Genomic DNA, 15,696 nt, shown 5'->3' with positions numbered 1-15,696 from the left:
ATTTGCACCTACATCTCTCCGACACCCACATATGACGAGATGCCCCAATTGCCATGTGAGGAGAGCCACCACCACATGAGTGACTCCACCATACGTGACATTGAGAGCATTTCCTTTGAGAGGATGAGTGTGACCACCACTAGCGCCACACTTGAGAGCATGCCACACATCCTATGTGAGGTTGAGAGCCATTTGAGTGACTCCACCAACCATATGAGTGAGAGCATAACTTTCATTGATAAAAAGAGATAGATCTGATCATAAACTCAAAGTTCATTGGAACCCAACAAACACACCACAAAAGAGTTACATCATATGGATCTCCAAGAGACCATTCTATTGAGAATCAAACGAGAGAGAGGAAGCCATCTAGCTACTTACTACGGAGCCAAAGGTCTACAAAGAACTACTCACGCATCATCGGAGAGGCACCAATGGAACTAGTGAACCCCTCTGTGATGGTGTCTAGATTGGATCTGGTGGTTTTGGACTCTGCGGCAGCTGGAATTGATTTTCGTCGACTCCCCTAGGGTTTCTGGAATATTGGGGTATTTATAGAGAAAAGAGGCGGTGTGGGAGGCCACCGAGGTGGGCACAACCCACCTGGGCGCGCCTGGGCCCCCAGGCGCGCCCTGGTGGGTTGTGCCCCCCTTGGGGCACCCCCCAGGTGCTACTCCGACCCATTGGATGTCTTCTGATCCATAAAAAATCCACAAAAAGTTTGGCTGCGTTTGGACTCTGTTTGGTATTGATTATCTGTCATGTAAAAAACATGCAAAAAACAGCAACTGCCACTTGGCACTATGTCAATAGGTTAGTACCAAAAAATGATGTAAAATGATTATAAAACATCCAAGATTGATAATATAACAGCATGGAACAATTAAAATTATAGATACGTTGGAGACGTATCAACATCCCCAAGAAAAATTGCTGCTCGTCCTCGAGTAGGTAAATGATAAAAACAGAATTTTTGATGTGGAATGCTGCCTAACATGTCATATCATATTCTTTTCTTTATAGCATGGACCTTTGGACTTTTATATTGTTCAAAGCAATAGTCTAGTTTTGACATGATAACTTAAATACTCAAGCATATCAACAAGCAACCATGTCTTTCAAAATATCAACGCTAAAAGGAGCTATCCCTAGCCTATCATGCTCAGTCATTGATCCATTCATGAACACACTCGCATATTAACTACCACTGGTGCGTGTAGGTCCTAAACAAACGGTTTTTAACCCCTTTCCACGACAGCATTTGGAACCATCGCCAAGTGAGTGTGGGCGATAGGGGGGTCCTTCCCACATGACCCAGAAACCGTTGGGGATAGGAACCCTATAGTACTCCAACTCGTTTCTGCTCGCATTGCCATCGCAGTCGGTATTCTGTGGTGCTACGTTTATGATGCGCGGCCCATCACAAACGGCTCACCATTATAGAACGTGTACCGTCCCATCACAAACGGTTCACTGTTAAGAAGATTAGCTAATCGTCGTACGAGTGTCGGACAGGACTACGAAATGTCGTAACATCGTCGTACATGACAACTATCGCACACGCTATTCGGTGGTGCAACGTTTACGATGCATAATTCATCAGAAACAGTTCATGGTTGTGAATCGTGTATGATAAGGCAACTAACACAAATGTTTAGTTTGCCCGCACCACTTGTGATATTGTCTGAAATCGCACACACTTTGGAAACGGCAACTATATGCATGCTTGCACACGTTTCCTCTTTGTGAACCGTCTCGGATTATGGTGTATATTGCAAACGTTTGTGTTTTACCAACTGTGTGTGCCGTAACAACCTGGTGAGCGTAATTTCACCGTAATTTAATTGCTGCTATTTCAAATTGTACCGGCTTTGAATTTGAATTTGAATGTATGCTACAGCTTTGTTCATATCAATCAAGTTCAAACAACCAATGCCTTATTCAATTCATAGGTACATATGTTCAAGAATTACATAAGAACCAAATAAAGAATGATGAACCACAGTTGTATACTTGTACTATTAAAGACGGTAAAGAAAGAGGCAAAATATATTCTAGTTGCTAGACATGGTGAAGCAGAATGCCCATATTGTGCCCTCCTCCATGCAGAAGGCACGCACGACTCTAGTCCAACCCCTTGTGATGGCCGACTACCCATCCTTCACGGTCTTCATGAAAACATCTAGATAATCATCGTGTTCTGGTAGAAATACTTTAACCTTTGCATGCCCACCAATCATGTAGTTTGACAGGTAATCTTGAGTAAACTGCTTTGGCAACCACTGCAAAGGAAAAATATTCAGACATTGTCATCTAACACAACTCATTATGGGCAGTAAAAAGAAGGCTGTAGAGTTCTTACTTACCATCCTGCAGTTTGTTGTTGTGTTGGATAAAGTGTAAACAAATAGTTTAATTGCCATATTTGGACCCATTTTACTAACAATCTTTATCAGCTTCCTCACTTGATGCTAGTTCATCGATATCTCATTGCCCATACGCAGAAAGGGTCGAAGCGCGGTTCTTTACCAATGACATATGTACCTAAAAGCAATTGCACAATGATGTAGTACAACACTCTTTTATAATATGTCTATATACATTTGTATGTGGTAGTCCATTTGAAATCTTTAAAAAGACAAATATTTAGGAACGTAGGGAGTATCTTATAACATCCAATATACTCACATATTAGATGAATTAACATCTTATATTATGGGCCGGAAGGAGTTTAGTGCATTCTTACAAATTATTGGCTAATTAACTGCTGTTGTATGCAGGGGTTACAGTTAGTTTGAGCTAGTTTGGGCTCAAATAACCCTGAAGTATATCTAAACATGAGGGCTAGTTTGAGCTAGTTGCATCTATAACCCACCCAAAAAACTATCCAACCCAAGAGGTGCTAATTGGAACTAGTTCTCCTAGTGCATTTATTGTCAGTCTAACCCTGCCATCCAAACAACTCTAAGATCTAGCTAAGTTGAGTATCCAAACAGGGTTGTGTTGTTGTTGTTGTTGCTGCTGCTCTTCTACATATATCTAGACATCATTAGAACATTAATGTAACACTCTTCCTTGTTGCTATGTAGCCTAGGATTGCATATTTAGACATTAAGTACAGTGCATGTTGCTATGTAGCCTCAGATATATTACATATGGCCCTAGTTAACCTAACGGTAAATGGGTTGCAGATATATTCAGTTAAAAGTCCGATTCAGCATTAGTCCCTTATCAGCCGTCGGCCTATATGGTACCAGCTACCGATATCCTAAACAGTGAGCAGATATAAGCCATGGAATGAAACTAACCTCGATGAAAAACAATAGTTGTCCCCAAAATTGTCCTGTGTAGGTACATCGAGAAGCATGTTAAGCACAACAGTTCATACTTGCACATATAGAATATCACGTTGTGAATAACTGGAATAAACAAGGCATACTACGAACAACCAAAGATAGCATTTGAAACTGGACATATGCTAACTACAAACAACCGAACAATCAAAAAACTTTAAAAGAGGCATATGCTAGCTATAACAGGCTTAACATCAAGCAAATATATGCATTCCTATCGGTATGTTTAAAACTAGATTGATGAAATGTACTGCACAATAAATAATTGCACATATAGAGAATCATATTATGAACAACTAAAATAAACAAGGCATACTGCAAACAACCAGATATAGCAATTAAAACTGGACATAATCTCACTACACTACAAAAGGGACTCGACAAAACAAATCATGGGTTCCCCCCTGTGAAGAGGCACGACAAAACAAATCGTGGGTTTCCTCACTTGTCACAGATGGGCTCGTTCCCGTGGGAAGAGCACGGACCCTGGATGCGCTCCATGTTGTCGCAGATGGGCTCCTTCCCCTTGGAAGAGCACGGCTGAAGGGTACCCTCCCTGATGTCGCAGACGGGCGCTTTCCCCTTGGAAGAGCAGATGGGCTCTTTCCCCTTGGAAGAGCCGGAGAGGGTGCCCTCCTCATGGTCGCCATCGATGAGGTCTGACTTGGAAGCTGTGGATCCCAAGCCAACGTCGTAGAACGTGTCCTGCAGAAATGACAAAAGGGGCTCGATGGCGATGTAGAATGGAAAAATTTTGACAGCGAGCGAGAGGAGATCAGCGGCGGGGCCACGGATGAGATCGATGGCGGTTGAACCCGAGGGGTTGGGGGAGGGCCACTTAACCTATGACATAGCCCGCCTCAGGCCGTCGCTATCGATGACCTCGATGTCGTAGCCGGCGGACGAGACATGCCCGCATACTCTAGCCCGCTGCTTGAGTGCCTGCCGCCAGTAATGGTCGTCAACTTCCTCGGCGATGTCGGGCAAAGAGACCGCTATACACCTCTTTTGGGCCAATCGCTCCTCGAGCTCCATAGGAAGTGTAGCCGGGCTTAGGCTGCAACGCTCTGGAGTGGAGGAAGGGGATGGGGATGGGGATCTGTGGGAAAGGGGACATTTGGCAGGCGTCATCTAAGAAACTCAGGGCGGCCTGGGTATGGAGATCGGTGGGTAAGCTGCACGGGAAAACCGGCAGATGTTGACAATGGAGGCCTTGCGGCGGCGGCGGCGGGGACCTTGCTAGGGTTTTGAGCAAGGGAGGGTGTGTGTGTGTGTGTGTGCGTGCGCGCGCGCACGCCTGAGGAGGTTTTCATGTGTGTGTGTGTGTGTGTGAACTGTGTTGTGTGTGTGTGTGGACGGGGGTGTTTGAGGAAATGGCGCGGGTACTGAAAATTTTACTACGCGGGAGAGAAATGCCGGGCTATTGAAAATTTTGATGATTGCGCATCGCACGCTGTCCGGAGATAACAACCGTGTGTTATGAAATAGAAAAACCCTCGTGGCGGGCAGATATTTTCTAGGGATGCAGGCGGGATTGAGAACAAGAAACATCACACACGGTCCGGAGATAACAACCGTGTGTTATGAAACAGAAAAACCCTCGAGGCGGGCAGATATTTTTGAGAGGGGGAGCCTCGTGGAACCCAATGTACTATGCGGATGTGTGCGTGACAGGGGCACCGGCGTGGCACACGATCAGTTTGAGTGAACCGTGTCTGTTGTGTCATCTTACTTGTCTAATGTTCATAAATTTGGTGAAAAATGATGCGGAAGAGGGTCAGAACACGAACACACTTGCATGTGGACCAAATTTATGTATCAAAAGGGTGGTTTGATTTTCAAATACCAAATGCAACTTCAATGTGGCACCTCTCTCCCAAAGCGCACAATATTGCTTTCCCCCAACCCCCCCCCCCCACTCGTGTCGGCACGAATTGGGAATCCTAAGCTACGAATGCATGTCCCCTCCCCCCAACTGAGGTTTACCTAGCAAAGTGCGAAGTAGCTTGCAGCCCCCCTCCTACCTCGTGTCGGCACGAAGGGAATCCAAAGCTATGAATGCATGCCCCCCCACAACCGAGGTGCGTTCACCTAGCAAAGTGCGAAGGATCTAGCAGCCCCCTCCCTCGTGTCGGCACGAAGGGAATCCTAAGCTATGAATGCATGCCCCCCAACCGAGGTTCACCTAGCAAAGTGCGAAGTAGCTAGCAGCCCCCCTCCCTCGTGTCGGCACGAAGGGAATCCTAAGCTATGAATGCATGCCCCCCAACCGAGGTTCACCTAGCAAAGTGCGAAGTAGCACCCCCCCCACACACACACACACTTTCAGTCGGCGGGCTAGAGAGGCATATCTCACCAAGATGGATCATAAAACGGACCAAGAATAATCCTCATTGGTCGTACAATCTCTCTTGTTGTTGGTCAAAGTGATGGCCGTCCATGCGACCTCGGACATGGGATAGCTCGCCAATAATCACGCAAGTAGCTAGTCCCCGAAGACAACCACTGCACGCGTGTGGCCCAAACATATGTATGGAGAGGTGTGTTTTTGAGTAAGAATGGAACAACTTTAATGTGGCACCGTGATTTCGAACTAGAAATCCGCACACTGAGTGAAGGTTAGGTTGACGATGCATATTTATGTTACACCACACTTCAAGCCAACGATGGGGATTCATGCATGCATGCGTGCATAGTATATGCGCTCAAACTTAAGGTCTAAATCTCACCATGACCTATACTACGATAACACGAACCAAATGAAGAATCTGCCATGGTAACCTATCTTGTTGTTGGTCAAGGTGATCATGGATGTCCACGCAGGCCCATGAATATATAGGGTTGTCGCCGATAACCATGTGAGGGAGTGTACCATTCGAAGGCAACCACTACATGCATATGTATGGAGGTGATGCGCGCATGCATGTTTGAATACACAACATTGATGTGGCGCGTGCGTCAAAATTTGTACACTAGCTCCCCACACAGAGCGAGATCAGTTCATGATGTGTCGTTGTACTAGCCACTTCGACTCGATGGGAGGGATTCATGCATACACATGCATGTGTGTGTGCTCAAACTGTATCATGCATGTCATCCCAGAGCAAAAATAATAATCCCCTCTAAGTCAAATTAACCTCTCTTGTTGTCAGGCAAAAAGTAGTGATGGACCAAGCAGGCCCACAGATGGAATGCATCGATATCCCTGATAACCGCTTAAGTGGGAGTGTACTATTGAGACCAGTTTTGATGTAATCTTTATCTAATTATAGACGGGAGATCATTTAGAATTGGGAACCAATATCCCAAACGAATTATTTATTCGAACCATGAGCGTTAGACCAACAATGGATACGTGCCATGCTTCGGTTAAGCAATAAAGCAGCAACATTAATCATCCAAATAGAAAAACAACATACGTGCGGCCGCGTGACCTGTGTGCCATGCCAGCAGGCGTGAGTTGACGGGACGCGTCCGCCAGCAGGTAGACGGGGAGGCGTGCGTGCAGGTGTGTGAATTGACGGAGACGTGCTCGTTGCGTAGTGTCATCGGGAGGCGTGCGAGTAGCTGTGTGAAACTTTGGTAGGCATGCCAGCATCCCAGTGCGCAGGCTCACCGGGAGGCGAGCCATCGGTTTGACCGTTGCCCGCCTCTGTCCCACTACTCCCACTACTCCATATTAATGGTGCGCCCGAGCGGCCGCACCCCCCATCCTCGCTACACACACACAATCCTCCCTCTCCGCTTGCATCCTCGATGCCGTTCTCAGTCCTCAAAGTCGTCAGTGTATGGGGATGTTGCCGAAGTGCCCCATCGGAGGGAGTGGCGACATCGGGGCTGCTAAAGCACCGGAGCACGGCGTGGAGATGGAGACAGAGGTTGCCGTCACCGCCGACGAGTTATCGCTGCACCCTGATGTCGTCGACGGCATCGAGGTTCCACAGCCGGAGGTGGAGTTCCACACTGACTCCGATGACCACTCTGGCGACGACTCCGACAACCACTCCGACGATGACTACGACGACCACTCCGTCGACGACTCCGACGACGACGGACAGCCGGTTAGTCATCTATACCCATTTATGTGTCAAATAGATCATAGGGTTTCTCTGGTTACTCTTTCCTCCCCCTTTTTGGAATAGAAATCCGATGGTTATGTTCTCCCAATCCATGAAATCTGAGTAAGTTTCGTTAGATCCGTGTAGTGTATTGATTGTTTGAATGTTACAGGTGATAAGTGATTAGTTGTTTCATCTGTGCAAACGATTTCTGCTAGTAATCCGACGAGGGTAAGTGTTCATGCTAATAATTCCTAGCCAGGGCTTGACAATTGATTTTGAATTACCTACATATGTTTGTGCCATTATTTTCTTCAAGATTGGTCTGTACATAGACGAATGTGCTTAAAAATTGAACCATAATCACTGGATATGTATAAATAAATAGGCATAAATTCCTATCCTACTTCACGGCATGTAATCATTGATTTGATGCCAAATTTGTTTTACTATTTGTATAGGTAATGTCTCACGATGTGGACAACAAGGATGAAGATGTCCAGAGGAGGTACAACAGGCAAATCCCGAGGGAGCTTTATGCGGGAATGCATAATAGGCATATTAGGACCTGGAACGGTGGCTATGGATGCCCATTTTTGCAACCAGAAGCTTCATGACGCGTATCTAAGTGTTCTGGCGCATGCAAGAGGACGGGACGTTGGCTCCTTCAAGCAGAAGTATTCTCGCAGGGTGGCGCACGGCGCGTACGCCGAGTACCTGGAGAAGCTTCAGGATCGTGCCGGCCTGTGAGATGAGATGTGGGATGGATCGAACTATATATGTACGCTTGAGTATGCTAAATGCGGTTGAACTATGTACTACTTATGGTTGAACTATGCTTATGTATGTGTACGCTTATTATCTATGTCTGAGTATGTTAAATATTTGGTCAAAATTACAAAGGGGGGCCAATAAACCAGGATGGAGGTAGTACGTCAATCACACACGGTTCCCAAAATTGGAACCGTGTGCAATGACTTTCATTTTGCCTGTTGTGTAAATCACACACGGTTCGGTCTAGCAAACCGTCGCCCCCAAAATTCTTTGTGGGACAGAAAACCCTCACCACCCAATTCAAAAAAGAAAAAGAGAAAACCATCACCATCCCCACATCACAAAAGCCCTCACCCCGCCCTCCACCCCCTCGGCCCCTCCGGTACATTGCCCGTTCACACCTGCACAAGCTCCTCTGCATCTATGCCATGGCACCGCCTATCGCGGCGATAAACACTTAGCTCGATGCATGTCGCCGCCAAGCTGCCGGCAAAGCCCACCGCATTTCGCTACTTCTGCTTGCCGCCACCTATCGCCATCGACTTTCTCAATGTTGCTCGCGCTTGACCCAACTCCGCTCAGTTGGGGAATCTGCCGTACTGAGGGTTCTTTCTCATGGATGACAAGGTAACTAATTTAATGAGATATTATCTCATCTCTTATACCAGTTCATCTGCCTCCTTTAATCACCTGGCGGAAATCACCGTGAATTCATTTTTATTCAAGCTGATTTGAGGGTTCTCTTTCATTCATATAATGTATAGTGCGCCGACACTTTAGGACTTTGTGACCTCCGCCAGAGATTCCATCTCATTGTACTAGATAACTTGAGGACGCGCGCGGTATGTTCAGTCTCACCCTAAATCGGTTGGCATGGCCTACTTTCCTGAACATATTCTAAATATTGCTACATTTGGATAAAAGGTGCCACATGCACCATATACGTGAAAGGGGATTTCCCCCCTCTTCTTTCTATATTAGGCAAATTAATGATGTATTGTTCTTTCAATTACTCTCATATTTCCATGACATCATGTTTACCCTATCTGTTTAATTATAGATTTTCGTCTTTCGATTTCAACTATTGTACAATTCCTCCAATTTGGGCCCATATTTTCATGTTACCATATTTTCTTTAACAATCCTACCATTTTCTGCAGAACATCCCTTGCTATGCAACAGATTATGTAGTGCACAATATTTTCCTTTACATAGATGAAGGCTCCACGGATGTCATAGTGCACACAAACCATGGATTTACAATCATTGCTACTGTAAGACTTGATGAACGTGGTGACTCCTATTTTGGCACTGGCTTTTGGAAAGAAATTGCAAAGTTTTATGTACTGAAAGCTGGCACTAAAATTGCACCGCACATAAAAGGGCCTGGTCATGAGATATATGCTAACTTCTCCAACAAAATCATCTGTCCAGACTTTGCTAGAAGTAAGTTTTCTTTTCAACTATCTGCATGTTGACTTACCCAGCAATGTCAAATGAATTGTGTAGTATTTAAGCAACCAATTGTTATTCCCTTTTCTTACTATATTGCTACCTAATATCTTCTTGTTACCAATACACTTTTCTATTGCCCTATTTTAACTAAATATTCCCTATACTCCCATTTCTATCAGAAAGCGCCACTGACAAGGAGACTCCGGAGGTGGAGAACGGGGCTGCCAACAAGCGGAGGCGGGGTGAGCTAGAACCGCAAGCGACTCCAGCAGGCCTAGACTTCATCAACAGCTTCCCCGATGATATGTTGAGAGTCATCATCTCCCTCCTCCCAATCAAATATGGGGCACGGACAACCGTCCTTTCCCGGCGGTGGCGCCCCCTATGGAACTCTAGCCCTCTCGACCTCATAGACACCCACGAGCTCTGCCGTGGCAATCGCAAAAGCTTGGATGCGTTCTCCAAGATCCTCGGCAGTCACCTTGGCCCAACCAAAGGCCTTAGAATGGGCAAGTTCCATTCCAATGGCAAGGACCGAGCCAAGCTTGACAATTAGTTCCAATCCCCCGCCCTAGATCAGCTCGAGGAGCTCACTTTTGATGATGGGCATATGTGGTTGCTGCCAACGTCCGCACTCCGCCTTGTGCCCATGTTGTGCGTCGCCAAGTTCAGGAACTGCCATCCCCACTTAATGAGGCATCCGCTCTTATTCTACCACGACTGAAGCACCTCGAGCTCGTCGTCGTCTGCCTCTCAAATGGTGACATGGAGCGCATGCTCCGTGGTTGTACTGCACTCGTGTACCTTCGTCTTTAGGCAATCAATGGGTTGAGTACCTTCCACATCACCTCCATGACTCTCCGGACTATTTATGTGTGTTGCTGGTGCGGCAGGAAGACGTCACAAGATGTGTACCATGGCATGGTCATTGAGGACACACCTGCACTTGAGAGATTACTTGTAGTTGATCAAGAAGGTCAAACAAGAATCAATGTCATTTCTGCGCCGGAATTGACAGTGGCGGGCTACTCGTCTCACAAATACTCCGAACTTGTTATTGGATCCACACCTGTTCAGGTACAACACCCGCCTTCTACCTCTCCTTCTAAAAATTAACATTATTTCTAATTTTGAAGATGTTTGTTCATTTGTCATTCAGAAAATGATTCCGACAAGCTTGACCCCGAAACTGCGCACAGTGAAGGTCTTGGCACTAGAATCTATTGGCCCCAACCTGGAGCAAGCTGTCAGTTTCCTGAGATGCTTTCCATGCCTGGAGAAGCTATATATCGAGGTGATGTTCCTTTCCTGTTAAATGTTAACCATAAGGAGGTTCAAGTTTTCTTAGGGAATTTTCATCCACTCCAACCTCTTGTGAAGAAAGCTACATTTTTCTAGAATGTAATCAAATGCCCATGTTAATCATGTCAGATCAAAGATGGCATGTTAGTGCATTTTACAAATCCTGCAAACCAAAAGGCATGTAGTAATGTTCAAAACTACATGTTGGCACTAACACATTTTCTTCTATTGAAGATAAGATTAGGCCTAGTGGTGGATAATGTGATACAATATAACAATCACGTCGAATGCCTAGATCTGCATCTCTTAGAAATTACTTTGAACTCCGACCGAGGGACCTTACCAGAGATTATATTCACCAGGTTCTTTGTTCTCAGAGCAAGGGTGCTGAAGGAAATTAGGTTTGCCCTACATTTATTTCGCAAAAATGATTGGTTTGTTGATCAGCGCCGGCGCCTGCGGTAGAATGGAGTAGGCTCCAAAAATGCTGAATTTCATTTTGGAACTTCAGATGACAGAGTAATCGGAAGTCATCGTGTCAACCCCATACATGACTTCTCAGTGGTTGATCCCTTTGCAAAAATTGTGAGGTTTCGATACCAGACTTAGAAGCGGTGAAGTTTGAACCTCTCTGATATCCATGTTCAGCAGATCAGCGCAAGCGTATGCAGCTGATGAGGTGAATTTCATTCTAATATCAGTTTGAACCTTGTAATCTTCGAATTTGAGCCATATAACTCTGGAAATTGAACCTTGTAACATTTCGAGATTTTGTGGTACAATCGTTGAAATGGCATTGTATGAGACTTGTATATTGCTAACACTATGTTGACCTTAATATGCAATGGTCTTAGATTTTATTAACCATTCTTGAATCAGTTTACCTTGTCGACCTCACAACACATGATCTGTATAGCTAACTTGACTACGATCTTCGACATTATTGCACACAGTTGGTTTCTTCCACCGTGTGCACTGTAGAGCGCAAAATTATCGCACTGAAGTGTCCATCATCACCCTTCCATGTAACTTTGACCTCATCACCCATGGGTAAATTTATGATCGAAGTCATTCCACATACTTCGTTTTTACAAAGCTTTTTGCCAATAAACGCCCATGATTTGTCCCTCTTCTAGCCAACGCGTGGCCAAACAAGCCGGGTGGGAAGCTTGCACAGTAAACAGCGCGGTAGCGCGGGAACAGGCTCACCGACGATACATTTGGCGCCTCTTCGAGCCCATGCGTGTGGGGCGGTGTTGTCGAGCGTGCAATGGAATCCTCCGGTATGAACGTCGTGACAAGACGACAGGTCGGCCGGCCCCCATTTATTACAGCGGCCATTTAACCTGTGTGTCTCTTCAACCTTTCGGTCGCACCCCACCATTGCAAGAAGCACACCCACCACGAGAAATTCTTAGAGGGTATCCTGCATGGCTCCAGCAGCGCTCCGAGCGGCTGCCGACGACGAGCAGCAATTCACCATGCGTGTCGTGGTGGACACCCACAGAAGGTTCATGGACCTCTCGGTGGTGTACACCAATGACCCGGTCTGGGTGGAGCACTCCATCCACATCATGGAGCTATTGCTTGCCGCGGAGAAGTACAAGGTGGTCGGGTTCGACCTCGAGTACACCCACACTCATGCCGGGTCTCGTCCCAAGGTCGTCATTGCCCAGATGTGCGTGCACCACCACGTCCTCGCCTACCACTACTGCCTGGCCACAAGGCCTTGCGAGCATTTCGCCAGGTTTGTCAACATCCCCCACTACATGTTCGCTATAGTGGACATCACCAACAACGTAAAGGCGCTTGAGAATTCGGGCATCGCCTGCCAGAATCTTGTCGACAACCAGGGCCAATACAAGATCTGGGGCAGCAAGGAGCATGAGAAGGACTCACTGGTTCACCTTGCCGAGGCCATCATTGACCCCTACTACAGAGACATGAAGGATTCGTGCAACAAGGACAAGCGTGCGTAGCACTCAGCCTGGATGGAGAAACTCGACAAAGCTCACGTCGTGTATGCGGCCAAGGAGGCATACACGAGCTACGACATGTACAGGCAGATCGTTGACATGAGGTAATCCTTCCCCAAAACGGCCAGGGATCTAGTCGGAAGCAGAGAATGGCAAGCGTCATCGCAACAATAAGTAGATGATTAGATCCTCATTTCTCCTACTTTAGTATGCATGTAATTGCTTGCCTTGGAGTGTGGAAATGTTATGTGTGTATTCACTTGTGTAAATGTACGCTTAATTTGGTTATGCAATGCTGTCTTTTTAAGTATATATGCTGATGCTCTGTAGACAAAGCGTAGATGTTGCGCGGACAAAGAAAATCACATCGCACACGGACTAAACAATGTAACCCATCGGTGATGTTTTCATCAATCACTCACAATTGTGTACCAACAATCGTTTGCTCACAACAGACACGTCTTGTTAGCAGTAATCGTCTGTGTTGTTATTAGTCTTCACACATGTTTCCGATTACACACCTGTTTGCCTCGTATCACACGCATCTTGTTCATTTGAACCGTTTCTGCTCACATGTCTCAACGCGAACAATTCATCCGAGTGAACCGCATGCGGTATATCGCACACACCTTTGATCTGGCTAACCGTTTCTTTTGTGTTGCCTAATCACAAACAGTTCATCCGAGTGAACCGTATGCTATACATCGCACACACCTTCATCTGGCTGCCTGTTTCTTTTGTTTCTCCTCATCGCAAATAGTTAATTGATCTGAACCGTATGCCCTGCATCGCACACGCAACTAAATTTGAACTGGGTTTGATGCATCCTCCATCGCAAACGTTTTGCACCTTTTTTGACAGTATTTTTCACCACCGTTTGCAATTATGGCATCAGACACAGTTTCGTCGAAGGGTCTCTAATCGTAGTGTCGCGTTAGCAGCAACCTGCAGTAGTGTACACCCAATGCTCAAGTACGATTATAGTGTCTCCTAGTTGGTGCTTTTATAAGAGAAGATGGAGACTCAAATTCAAAAATAAAAATTGCATAAAGTAAAAGAAAGGCCCTTCGCAGAGGGCGGTAGGGATTTGTAGAGGTGCCAGAGCTCAAAGCGAAAATTGAGAGATAAAAACAATTTGAGAGGCATACTTTTCCCACCAACGAAAACGAATTAGAGTTCCCAACACTTTCCATGCTAGATATATCATAGGCGGTTCCCAAACAGAAATTATAGTTTATTCCTTTTTCCACCATACTTTCACTTTCCATGGCTAACCGTATCCACGGGTGCCTTCCATACCAACACTTTCCAAGGAATTTATTATTTGACAACATAAAGTAAATTCATTTTTCATTTCGGGACTGGGCATCCCTAATACCTTTGCCTTACTCTCATTCAATGACAAGTGAATAAACACTCATCGTGAGAATAACACATCTAGCATGGAAAATATTAGCCACCACTCACCGCCTCGCAAGCGGTACGAGCACACAAAATAGAAATTTATTTTGAATATTAGAGATGGCACATACAAATTTGCTTAGAACGGCAAAAGAATACTGCATATAGGTAGATATAGTGGACTCATGTGGCAATACTGGTTTAAAGGGTTTTGGATGCACAAGTAGTGATCATACTTAGTGAAAAATGAAGGCTAGCAAAAGATTGAGAAGCGACTAACCAAGAAACGAATAATCTCATAAGTGAGCATTAAGAATAATTAACACCGAATAATGCACCACAAGTAGGATATAATTTTGTTGCATGACTACTGACTTTCGTGATTGCATACGGAATCACAAACCTTAACACCAATATTCCTACTAAAGCATAATTACTCATCAAGACAACTCACGTATAACATCATCATATCTCAAAACTAATACTAATAATCAAGTTTATTTTGTCCAATGATCTTCATGGAAGTTTTTATTATATCCTTCTTGGATATCTATCACTTTGGGACTAATTTTCATGTGTTGCTTTTGATAAGCTCAAACAAATATAAGTGAAGATCATGAGCATAATATTTCTTTCTCTCAAATTAATTGAAGTGAAGCAAGAAAGAATTTCTTTAATTTATTTACTAACTCTCAAATAAATCTAAGTGAAGCAAGAGAGCATTTCTTCAAAAATACTAAAGCACACTGTGCTCAACAAGATATAAGTGAAGCACTAGACTAAATCCATAGCTCATAAACATTTAAGTGAAGCATAGAGAGCAATTCTAACAAGTCATGGCATAATTTTGGCTCTCTCAAATAGGTGTGTCCAGCAAGGGATCAAGACTAAAAACACAAAATAAACAAGCAAAGACTCATATCATACAAGACGCTCCAAGAAAAACACATAGTATGTGACGAATAAAAATATAGCTTCGAGTAAAATGCCGATGGTCGTTAGAAGAAAGAGGTTATGCCACTCAGGGGCATCCCCAAGCTTAGTTGCATGCTCTCTTTGAATAATAGCTTGGGATGCCGGGGAATCCCCAAGCTTAGGCTCTTCTTACTCCTTATTCCTTCATCCATCATAAGATAACCCAAAACTTGAAAACTTCAATCACACAAAACTCAACAAAACCTTCATGAGATCCGTTAGTATAAGAAAACAAATCACTACTATAAGTGTTGTAGCAAACCAATTCATATTTTGTTCTTGCATTATATCTACCGTATTCCAACTTTTCCATGGCAAAAACTCATCAAAGAAAACCATAGAATCATCAAAACAAGCACACAACGCAAAGAAAACAGAATCTGTCAAAAACAGAATAGTCTA

The sequence above is a fragment of the Triticum urartu genome, chromosome 4 (genome assembly GCF_003073215.2).
Source record: "Triticum urartu cultivar G1812 chromosome 4, Tu2.1, whole genome shotgun sequence".
In the NCBI taxonomy this organism is placed as follows: Eukaryota; Viridiplantae; Streptophyta; class Magnoliopsida; order Poales; family Poaceae; genus Triticum; species Triticum urartu.
This window is presented reverse-complemented; position numbering follows the sequence as displayed.